Raw genomic sequence first — 13,024 nt, 5'->3', positions numbered from 1 at the left:
CCTTACCTCAGACCATCTTCCTATCATTGCCTTCGTAAATAGACCACCTGACTTCATAACATCTGAACATCTTACTTTCCTGAACCAAGTAAGAGCAGCCCATTCCCTCAGATTCTCGGGTAGCTGAGAAAATTTCTGGATATTATTACTGCAGCAGCCGCTGGCTGCATGACTGCTGGTCGAATACTCGAAATAAGACAAAATTTTCCGGCAGACGGGACTAGCAAATGACCGTGATGAGCTTCATCGTACGAACCCTGAAGACCCAAGTCATGAAGTCAACAGGCTAGTAGACGAACATAAGCGGAAAAAGTGGCTAGACCACCTGAAGCACTGCAACATTGGTACAGGATTAATTAAATTCTGGGCAACGTTTAAATCAATCTTGCATCCGGGAAAAAAAGGATGACAGCATGGCTGCTACTGTCAACGGCGTGTCAGTAACTGTCTAAAAAATGTACGCGTGTTATTTTAACCGGCAGTTCATAGGGCAACCCGAGAATGATAGTGCGAAGAGAAGTGTGCCACGCCGTATAAGAATAGCCCTCCCAGACAAGGAGGTACCACCACAATTTACTATGGTCGATGTTACAGATGCCATCCGAAACGCGAAATCGTCCAACTCGTTGGGCCCATGCGGAATATCGATGGTAATTCTTAAGCAACTGGATGAAGCCAGAGTTAAGTATTTAACATGTGTTCTCAAAGTTGGCAGGGTGGTCCCTTTACTGATGCCAGAAGAGGGGAATCGTATAGGCCGATTTCACTCCTGAGAAGCTGTTTTCCAGCTGCCCAACATCAACATGGACGCCTTATCAGCACATATCAGTAGAGGACCGAACTAGAACAGGCCGTGCGACCGAAAAGTCATGGTGGCTCTTGACCTATCGAAGACATTCGATACCGTCAACCATGCCAAGCTGTTCGAGGACATAGAGAATACTACTCTCCAGCTGTGTTTGAAACGTTGAGTAATCAACTATATGTGCGGACGACAGTCGTTTGTGGAATTCAGAAACAAGAAGTCCAAAACCCGTAGAATGCAGCATGGAGTTCCCCAAGGAGGGGTGATATCTCTGTTAAACTGTTTAACCTTTAACTTTCTGAAATTCCACACCCTCCAGACGTATAGCTGACAAAAAATCAATGACACTATCGATAATATTGATTATTTTAAAAAATTCAGATTCGATAATAGATCGATATTATCAGAGTAAAACCCGCAGACCTAAAATTCATTGAAATAAATATAAATTTCGCGGCTTTTCGGTTTAGTGGATGTGAGAAAGTAAGTCCGTAGTCACACGTACAAAATTTCCAGAAAAATATGATGTATTTTTGTATATTAAATAAAAACAATTGTCCCGTTATTCTGTGAACTACTTTTGCAAAATGTCAAAAAAGCATAGACATTTCCGCCAATTTCATTGCCAAATTAATGGTGATGACAAATTAACAATAATATCGATGGTAATCGATTTTTTGAAATAAAATGTCGAAACTATCTAATGTTTCGAATATCGATAGTTTGCCAGCTCTATCCAGACGGCACAGAGATCGTAATGTATGCGGATGATTGTACGATCTTGGCGTCGGGTCCTATCGTAGATGACATATTTGATAGGTTAAATGTCTACATAGTTGACATAGTGCCGTTCTTCCATCTGAGGAATATTAAAATATCCGCCCCTAACCACTTGGATGTCTGAAATAAGGCTCCCACTGTACATATTGGTGGATGGTGTACTGATTCCGACCACTAACAAGCCCAAAATATTGGGTGTAACCTGCCATAGTATGTTTAAGTCGTCCACGCAAGCCACAGCTATTTGCGTTAAGATCAGAAGTAGGAACAAGGCCCTCAAATCGCTGGCAGGCACACGCAGAGAAAAAAATATGTTTGATCCAACAATATTCCAAGAGCAAAATATGTATTGTTAACATATTGTTGGATTCCTCATGTAGTATTGTAAATCCAAAAATAGTTTGTGTCAACTGAACAATATTTCTCTCTTTTCTTCGAAAATTTGTTTCTCTTCTCTCGCTATTCGATGCCGTGTTGAAAAAAACAATTTTGGTGAGTTGTGGTGTGTTTTTGTATGACACATGCTGCCTTTGCCTTTGTTTTTGTGTGTATGTACTTGTGAGACTCTTGTTTTATTTGTTTCTGTTTTGTTTCATTCTTCTTTCCTTGTCATGTTTGTTATGGTGTTTATTATTCCTTATGTTGTGGTGGGTTCTTGTGGCTTTTTGTTTGTCTTTGTTGTCAGCCAATGCAGCAAACCATGTATTGTGTTCATCAAAGATTGCAATATTATACGCGACATTTATATCCAAGTTATGCGAAAAGTGTATATGAGAAGTATATGCACTCAAATCAAAAATTTCTGGGCCGGTTTTCTGTATTGACAATACTTTTTGTAAACAAAATTAGATTATGATAGTTCCTAAAATCGGTATTGTTAACGATTTTAACAATATTGCGGAAATTCGAAAGTTGTTTTTGTTTTCTATGTTTGGAACAAAAGATGGTATTTTTGGATTTTGATTGCAATGTTTGAACAAAACAAATACATTTTTGGAACCAAAACGTATATTTTTGTTCCAACAAAAACGAAAAATATTTTTTCTCTGCGTGCAGAACTTGAGGTGCTGACAAAGAAACCCTGTTGACTTCTTACAAATAAATAGGCCGGTTTGTGGTAAGATATGCGGCGCCAACGTGGTATGCAAATGTTAGCGCTCCGCAGTGGAATACTCAAACCTGCCATAATGCCGTTCTGAGGACTGCAACAGGGTGCCTACTCATGACACCAGTGAACCATGAGGAGACGAAGGTTTTTACGGTGCATCAGAACAACATGACATTTTGGATGCAGTGTTTGTTTGGGTGTTATCGCCGTTAGCATCCCTGTCACGATTTAATGAATGGGTTTCCTCCACCCAGGCATGTCAGGAGAGCTCTTCATGATCTACAAAGGGAGGTCCAGAGGTATAAACGAGAACCTTTAGACCAACGAGCCTATTAGGAAGGCTTGGATATCATCGGTTGCGCAGGTAGCACAGATATACAGTGTGAATGACGTACTTGGGGACCACCGCCATCCATCGCAGCAGAAGAACGTCAGCTACCAAGTCAAAGTCGAGTGGTTTTAGCCCAGTTTACGATCCGGACGATGCAGCCGCATCAGTTCGTATTTGGCCTTAATTGATGCCACGATACCCAACACATGCCCGGCATGTGGATTTGAACATAAACTGCACCTGCCTCCTGATTTTTTATGAACACAACCAGTCCAGGTTACAGAATTCTTGAATGTGGATACAGAGGAACCAGAACCTGGTAACTAATATAATACACGAACGAACATAATACAAAACGACCATTGTAAATTCGATTATGCAATGGAATCGAATCCCAGTGGATAGTTACCAAGTTTAGTCTTCCTCTACTAATGATCGGACTTAACCACCCGTGAAATATAGCATAATAATGGTTGGTGTGTGGGACTTCGGCAGACTGCTAATTTTTCAATGTACCTCTTAGGTCATAAAAGTTGAACGCAAAAGAGAAAAAATTAAAAATAATTACTTTTGATTTGATTAATCGAAGAAAGATGTCAAACCTCAAACAACTAGGCCTTAAATTTCGTGGAACTTTACATAAGTTAGTCATATTTTTCAAACAACTTTCATATCTAAATTAATGCAGATTGTGTTGAGATTGTTGCTCTAGTTTTTCTCTATGATATACCTTTAAGTTAACACTGTGCAAAACGAAAATTATTAACCATATTCTGACACCGCAGCGTGATAGAAGACCAAAAAAGAGAGGACACGTGTCTCGCCGTCTTTTCGTATCTCATCAACTTTTGCGGTTATAGGCCTCCAAAGGTTTGAGGCTTTAATGTAAAAAGGGTCATTTAGTTACGACTATATCTTCCAAACCGTTAGGAAATTTGAATTCATCTCAGAGGCAAAGTTGTAGCTTTGGTCTTAAGGAACAAACATTGTGAACACATATAATTCATCTAATTTGTATACCCTCCACCATAGGATGGGGGTATATTAAGTTTGTCACTACGTTTGTAACTACTCGAAATAATCATTGTAGACCCCACAAACTATATATATTCTTGATCAGCGTGCAATTGTACATCGATATAGCCATGTCCGTCCGTCTGTCTGTCTGTCCGTCTGTCCGTCTGTGGAAATCACTCTAGCTTCCGAACGGATTGACGTAGATGGATGAAATTTTGGGAAAATCTATTGTATGTACGTAGGACTTTTGGTATTGAAAGCGGGCTATGTAGGTCCACGCTTTCGTATAGCCCCCATACAAAATGACGCGTGACGCGTCGTCGTTTTAAGGAATTTTTAAGATATTTGTCCCATTTTACCACCGAATTGGTTGTAATTTGGTATTTTGTGTCTCCAGAGGCCAAAAAACATTCCTACCAAACTTGGTTTTTATAGGTCCACGTTTTGGTATTACCCCATATGACGCCCCATATAAAGTACGCGTCATTTTAATATATTTTGAATGTATTAGTCCCATTTGACAACAGAATCGGTTGTAACTTTGTATTTTGAATTTCTAGAGGCTAAGAAACATTTCTACCATAAACTGTTTATATAGGTCCACGCCATCATATAGCCCCTATAGAACAGTACCTTCCGATATTCGGTATTTTGAAGGTTGTGGCCACATTAATCCACCAAAATGGCTGAAATTTGTGGTGGAGGGTATAAAAAGTTCGGCCCGACCGAACTTAACGCTTTTCCTACTTGTTTTTAAATTTTTTCTCGACTTTTGTTATACAGCTATCAAACTGATCAAATTTAAAGCAAACAACCAACTACAAAAATGTACCTCAGATCTCAATAAACATCTTTCTAGATCTATACGAACTCTGTAAATACGGATCTTAATGGTCAAAATAGCAAAACAATTTTGATTTTTATCCTCTTTTCTCGGCTTCTGCTCCATAGATACTAAGCCGTTCAAAATTCAAGAAAACAATCAACCACAATATTGTAGCAAAGACATCCATAAACAACTGTCTGGAACATACGAAATGTCTATGAAACGTTCTTAAATAGCAAAAATCTTTAAAAATAGCAAAAATCTTTTGAAAATATCCAATTTTTATACCTTTTTCTCCGACTGGTCCAAAGATACCGAATCGCCCAAAAATTAAGGATACCGTCAACCACAAAAATGTAGCTAAGATTTCAATAAACAACTTTTTAGAACATATGAAGATTCTAGGAACGATTGTTCAAGCTCATTTTTGTGGTTGACGGTATCCTTAATTTTTGGGCGGTTGCGTATCTTTGGACCAGAGTCGGAGGAAAAAGTATAAAAATTGGATATTTTCAAAAGATTTTGGCTATTTTCACATTTAATAACCGGTCACAGACATTTCGTATGTCCCAGAAAGTTGTTTGCTGATATATTTGCTACATTATTGTGGTCCATTGTTTTCTTGAATTTTGAACAGTTTAGTATCTATGGAGCAGGGACCGAGAAAAGAGGATAAAAATCGAAATTGTTTTGCTATTTTGACCATTAAGATCCGTTTCTACAGAGTTCGTATATTCTAGAAAGATGTTTGTTGAGATCTGAGGTACATTTTTGTAGTTGTTGGTTTGCTTTAAATTTGATCGGTTTGATAGCTGTATAACAAAACTTGAGACAACATTTTTAAAGAAATTTGACCATAGCGATTTTGACCTTGCAGATGAAGTTTGATGGATTATATGTGTTCACAATTTTTGTTCTTTAAGACAAGAGCTACAACTTTGCCTCTGAGATAAATTCAAATTTCCTAACGGTTTAGAAGATATAGCCCTGACTAAGTGACCCTTTTTACATCAAAGCCTCAAACATTTGTAGGCCTATAACCGCGAAAGTTGATGAGATAGGGAAAAACGGCGAGACACGTGTCTTCTCGTTTTTTGTGTTCTATCACACTGTGGAGTCCGAACATGGTTAATAAAACATGACTCAAAAAATTACACACAGTGTAATCGATGTAAATTTATAAAAATATATTAACTTCAATTGGACAAATGTAACTATTTTGGTTCAGTTAGCCTCGGAAGCACATTTATGTTTCTGTAAAATGTGAAAAGAAACTTTTAATAAAGGAAACAATGTCCAATAAAAAATATTATAAAAAGAAATATTTTCAAATGAAAAATTGTATAAAAGAAATATTTTTCATTTCAAATATTCGTAGAACTAGAATCCAGCCAGCAAATAACTTTAGTATCTGTAGGGCATCAGTTAGTCGTCGCCGTACCGACTACAGCCTAGCCTCTCTGGTTAAATAAACTTTTTATTTTGGTTTAATTAACTTTTTATTTCTCTTCTTATGTTTGTACATTGTTACGTATAATTGATTTGAATAGAAGTCCTTAGGTCGTATTATTTATATATTGGTTATACGCCAATCCATACCTCAATTTATTGCGAAATCTCCATGATTCTTTAGATCTAATTGAAAAAAAATAATCACGTATTTTCAATTTGTTTTTTTTAATACATAAAATTTGTCCAAGATTTTTCAATTCGACATGCAAAGTAAGTAATCCACTTCACTTGAGTGAAATAAAAAAGCACATCAGTTAAAGGATAATTGAAGAGGAATCCAAGCTGAGAATACCAACCAGAAAAAAAACAAATTCCACACGTGTTTGATTTTATGGGGATTTTTTGTAATTGGCATGAAGAATGTACCGTTACTCTTGGATTGAAAAAAACACAATCACCTGTAATACACCATTCGTGAAAATCCTCTTTGTAAAACAAAAAAATCTTTACAATTTCGTGGAAACAAACGTAAATTTGAAACACGTGCATTTTTCAGTTCTTTTTGAGATAAATTGTAATTTTTTTTGCAGAAAATCAATCTTATTATTAGAAAGAAAACACATATGGCCTTTTTCTGGTACAATAATTTGCTTTAATATAATAACACTGTGCAACATTGTTGATCCAATCGCGTGCAAACAACTTCTGTCCAGAATTTTATGAAAGTAGAGGACCAATAGGCAAAAACCATATTTGGGTTTTGTTTTCTTAGATCGGGTTCGGTTTTTGTGGCCTCATCTAAACATGGTTAAAGATCGAATTTTTTAAACAAATCGGGCTGTATCTCTGAAACCAATAGCATCTTGTGTTGACATCTGCAGCAAGCGTGTAGATAAGAGCAAGAAGAAAATATTTGGAGAAATAGTGAACTCGAAAAACTGCATTTATTGCCTCAAATTTTATAATATATCTAAAAATACTATAATTTGTGTATATTTCGCAGCGTATCTTACAAAATGTGAAATTCTTCTTAATGTTACCTTTTGGGAAATTATTCTCTGGAATGAAATACACAACTCTTCAGAACATCATATTGTTGTAAAATGCCTCTGTCGCCTTGTTTATAGCAAATTTTCCAACAAAAACTTGGTAAATATTTCAATAATTCATTGAAATCCCCAACATGAGAATAAACAGCCTGTGTGAACATTGTTTGAAATAAGTTTTGTAAAAGGTATGTTATGAAATACCACTTAAACAACGTGAAGTAACAATTTTAGAGTTTCAGAATGTTCTGAAGAATTGATGGTCACAATATTTGAACAAATTTTAGAATGGTTACTTGTTTCATCTCCCAACAGCTTAGTTGTTACTGACCAGAATTTCAGAAATTATGTAATTTTTCTATATTTTAACGAGTTTGATGCGCTAGATGTAGCTTTTCCTAGTTCATCTGTTTGATACGTAAGTTCTACTACTTTAGGGCTACAATATTGCTGAAGACTTACTTACTTACTTACTTAGTTGGCCCATTGCAGAACATTTGTTACATAGACCGAAATAAGAAAAGATCTCCATTCCTCTCTGTTTTTCGCTTGACTTTTTGGAATACCGCGGCTTTCCATTTCTTCATCCACTTGTTTGCTCCATCGAAGCTTAGGCCTGCCGATTCTGCGTGCACCGCCATGTGCCATGTATTCATACGCCTTTTTAGCGGGTTCATCATCGCTCATTCTCATAATATGGCCTAGCCAACGCAATCGTTGCATCTCGATACGTTTAACTATATTCATGTCTTTGTATAGCTTATATAGCTCGTGGTTCATACGACGTCGATTCTTTCGAAGAATTTTCCTCTCAAACACACCAAGCACTGCCTTATCTGCTTGCGCAAGTACCCATGCTTCGGAGCCATACATTAGCACGGGTAGTATCAGCGTTTTGTATAGTGCTATTTTTGTTTGACGAGATATGGCTTTGTTTTTAAATTGCTTACTTAGACCATAGTAGCATCTGTTGGCCAATACAATTCTTCTTCTTATTTCACAACTGATGTTGTTTGCTGTGTTTATGACAGTGCCGAGGTAGACGAAGTCTTTAACTACCTCAAAATTGTAGGTACCAACTTCCACAGTTGGTCCGAGCTCTATGGACGCTTTGCGCGTCGACACCATCAATTTGGTCTTTACGCCGTTTACCGCCAGACCCACTTTCGAAGATTCTGCTTCGACCTTCCTAAAGGTATCAGTTACTTCCTTTACTGATCGTCCCATGATGTCTATGTCAGCAGCATAGGCAAGTAACATGTGGCTATTGGTGTAAATTGTGCCATTTCTTTTGACATTTGCATCTCGTATTACCTTTTCCAGCAAAATGTTGAATAGGTCACACGAAAGGCTGTCTCCTTGTCTGAAACCTCTTTTGGTACAAAATTCTTCGGAGATTTTTTTTCCAATTTTAACTGAGGACCTAGTATCAGCTAAAGTCATCTTACAAATCCGGATGAGCTTTGCGGGGATACCAAATTCAGACATTGCGTGGAATACCTTTGATCGGAGGGGACTGTCGAATGCTGCTTTTTAATCGACAAAAAGGTGAAATATGTCGATCTGCATCTCTTGGGTCTTCTCTAGGATTTGCCGCAGGGTAAATATCTGGTCAATTGTGGACTTGCCACATTGGTATGGTCCAATTATTTCGTTGACCATTGGCTTTAGTCGTTCGCAAAATATCCCTGACACTATCTTATAGGCAATAGGGAGAAGACTTATGCCCCTATAGTTTGAGCATACAGTCTTATCTCCTTTCTTGTGGACGGGACATAGGATGCTCAGGTTCCAATCATCGGGTACGCGTTCTTCCTGCCAGATGGTGCTAACTAGCTGATGCATACACCTTATCAGCGCGTCGCCTCCGGTTTTAAACAGCTCGGCTGGTAAGCCATCGGCACCTGCTGCTTTATTATTCTTCAGCCGGTTGATTGCTGTTTTTATCTCATCTTGGCCGGGCGGTATACATTCTATACCATCTTCTGGGATTGTATCTGTGGTATCATCGTCTTCGCTACTATTGGATACCAGCAGATTGGAGAAATGTTCCTTCCATATCCTGAGCACGCTATCTGTATCTGTTACCAGATTACCTTGCTGGTCTCTACAGGAGGATGTGCCTGTACCAAAGCCATCTGTTTGATGTTTCACTCTTTGGTAGAATTTTCGGACTTCATTCTGGCTCCTGTACATCTCGATTTTTTCACACTCCCGCTTTTCCATTTCTCTCTTTTTCTTGCGGAAAAGACGTTTTTCTTCTCTCCTTTTCTCCCGATATCTCTCTCGCGCGCTACGCGTTGCTACTGATTGCAAAGTAGCTCTATATGCCGCATTTTTCTCTTCGGTAGCAGCACGACACTCCTGGTCATACCATGAATTCCTTTGTGGAGGTCTCTGTAATCCAAGTATGGATTTTGCGGCTGTTTGCATGGAGTGGGCAATATGTTGCCATTGTGTTGTTATGTTATCGGGACAAGGAGTGCTCGCGTTAAGCAATAGGGCTAGTTGGGTGGAATATGATGTGGCTATCTGTTGTGTTTGCAGCCTATCGATGTCCAACTTCCGCGCTGTGTCTGTTCGTGATTTATTTGCAACGTTTAGACGGGTACGTACCTTTGTTGCAACAAGGTAGTGGTCCGAATCCATGTTTGCGCCTTGGAACGATCGTACATCCAACACGCTGGATGACTGTCTTCCATCTATTACAACATGATCAATTTGATTACTTGTTCTTTGATCTGGAGACAGCCAGGTGCCCTTATGAATATCGAGATGATTAAATCTGTGACCTGCTAACTACCATGTTTTTTGCAGCTGCAAAGTCTATCAGCCTCATGCCATTGTCAGATGTTTCACTGTGGAGACTGAATTTCCCGACTGTTGGGCCAAAGATATTCTCCTTTCCAATTTTGGCATTAAAATCGCATAGAATGATTTTAATGTCATGGGCAGGGCAACGGTCATATGTTTCTTCTCGTAAAATATATCTTTGGTATGTTCGTCCTTTTCTTCAGTGGGAGCATGAGCGCAAATAAAGCTGATGTTGAAGAATTTAGCTTTTATTCGAATTGCAGCAAGTCTTTCATTCACTGGGGTGAAGCTGGATACCAGATGTTTTAGTCTCCGACTAACTACGAATCCGCAACCAAACTCATGCTTTACGTCATGGCAGCTATAATACAGTGCGTCACCTTTAGGTGTTGTTGTTACGCCTTTCCCAATCCATCGTATTTCCTGTATGGCAGTAATATCAGCCTTTTACTTTTCAAGTACGTCTGCCAATGCGAAGACTGCACCTTCTCTATAAAGAGTGCGAACATTCCAGGTGCAGATTCGCAGATCATGGTCCTTAAAACGTTTGCGGGGTTCGTCAACTTTAGAGGGGTTTGTTTTTCTTTTCTTTCGTTTTTTCATAGTAGGATGTTTTTTCTAGGGGAGTGTTACTAACCCGACGCCCAAACCCAAGTTTTTAACGTTCTTATGGGTGAACGCGCGGCACATGTTAGCTCACTACCTTTAAGGGGTGTTAAAGGCAGTTCCCCAGGTGACACCACGGGGAGGTCAGTGTCCACTTGAGATGAAAGAGGGACCAAGATAAATCCTGGGCTTTGCCATGTTAAAGCCGGTCAAGACCGTTGCTTGGTATCATTCATCCCCTACGTCAAAGCAAAATTCTTATTAGTTTCGGAGATAAAGGCCCGATCACTGAAAAAATGCTAATTTTAGGTCGGTTTAGATGAGGCCATGAAATCTAAACCCGATCTAAGAACACAAAAACCAATTAAGGTTTTTGTAGTCTCAATATGTACTTTCAGAAAATGCCCATTAGAAGTTGTTTGTATTTCCAGTGTTGCACAGTGTAATATAAGTATTATTTTTTTGTAAGTTATTAAAATTTAGTCCATATCTACATTAGGTAATTTTCCTTGATGCAGTTGTCAGTTTATCAGTGAGAGAAGGCGTTGAGAGGCTAAGGGTTACCACATGCCTCACCTCCTCTCCATTAAACTGACAAATGTAGCAAGGAAAATTACCTAATGCTGGGACTTAAAAAGGCATTTTGTGAAAGTTGCCAATAATTTAATTTTCTACGCAAATCATATTTGGATAACTTTCATTCAGATACTTGTTTTTAACTTTAGTGGTAAAAATCGTTGGCACATGCACTCGTTTAAGTAGCTCCATAATACGTTTATTTAAATAAAGTATTTGCCGAACATTCAACTCAATGATGTTGTAAAAATAATCGTGAATTAACACACCTGCAACATGTTTCAATTTCTCTTACCATAACAATCAATCGAAATGAAATACAAACATAAAATACAAGATAAAAGAAAAAGAAAAAAGTGAGAACATGAGAAAAATCACATGTGAAATTGTTGTAAACGTATCATAATAGAGCTGATAATGCACGTGTGTTGGAATAAATGACTGTCAATAAATTTATTTCCAATTGACACACGATATCGAATCTCAGCTTTACATTTTCTTACCTCTAAGCATCACAACAAAAACGTCGTGTTAAACGTCTCCTTTAATATCTTGCAAAAACAAACATGTCACCTCCGCCTTTTTGTCAAGGTTCAAGGGTGCCACGCAGAGAAAGAAATAAATAAATGGGTCATTCACAATGACTTTACTTTCTCAAGACGAAAGAAAGAAAACTGACAAGAACAATTGTCAACCATTATAGCCGAGTCAAGTTAAGTTATGGTTATCAGTTTTCTATTTAACTTCACTGAAATGTGACACAAATGCTGATAACACAAATTTGCTAACAATGTTGAGTTGCGACCATAAAGAAGTTCACATTAAAAGACAGTTGCCAGAGTAGAGGTGTTTGCCAATTGTATTCTGTATGTAAAGATGCTCTTGGCCTATTGTGACATTGTATTGTCACAGATTTTATGATATGTATGTTGATTTGCTGAGCTATGGGCCATTATTACATGTGTTCTTTGACTATCTGATGGATTTGAAAATGCAAAATAAACTAATTTGGAGGCATTAAAAATATAATTTTCACATTGAAAGTTACTGACCAGAAGCTCCTCCTTGAAATTCAATCATTACATTTAACTTTAAGTTAACCGGAACGCTATAAATCTGTTCGGTAAATCGAAACTATAACAAAAGAAGACTTATAATAATGGGGGTATGTGTTATAAGTAGAACTGTGTTGGACTCTTTAGACACAATCAACAACTACTCTCGCTGCGCATTATGGGGTACAGTAAATTTTTGTTCATTTGAAAGGTTGCTCAATAAAGTTCAGATCTTTCGACTGAACTAGTTCACTACTCTAATTCATAGTTCACTATTTACTTCAATTGCTCGATCGGACCACGTAAATAAGTAGTTACTAAAACTCGTGACTACTTATATAAGTAGGCCAAAAATAATAACCTATTTTGCTCGGCATGCCCTTCTTAAAATAATGGGCTAGTAGGGCGTTTTGTAATGAGATTTTTTGCTGGATATATCCGCATTTGATCAACTAAATAAAACATGGAAATCATCGCAAATATCCCTTCGAACTAAACTCCAAATTGTCAACGCATGTCTAAGAACAAAATTACTTTACGGAAGTAAAACTTGAGCACTCTAAAACGTATACAAAGACTCCAAGTCTGTGCATAATTTTCCGTATGTT

The 13,024-nt window shown here is 37.8% G+C and overlaps 1 protein-coding gene across 1 annotated transcript in view; it reads left to right on the top strand.

Annotated features, from left to right (window-relative positions):
- Window positions 1-13,024, top strand: part of rdgA (retinal degeneration A) — a 734,186-nt gene that overhangs the window by 528,758 nt on the left and 192,404 nt on the right. The gene's annotated exons all lie outside the window — the stretch shown is intronic.

Source organism: Musca autumnalis, unplaced genomic scaffold, assembly GCF_047663935.1.
Source record: "Musca autumnalis isolate F117 unplaced genomic scaffold, ASM4766393v1 scaffold_3, whole genome shotgun sequence".
NCBI classification, from domain to species: domain Eukaryota; kingdom Metazoa; phylum Arthropoda; class Insecta; order Diptera; family Muscidae; genus Musca; species Musca autumnalis.
The sequence above is the reverse complement of the archived record's forward strand: the minus strand, read 5'-3'. Positions and strand labels throughout refer to the sequence as shown.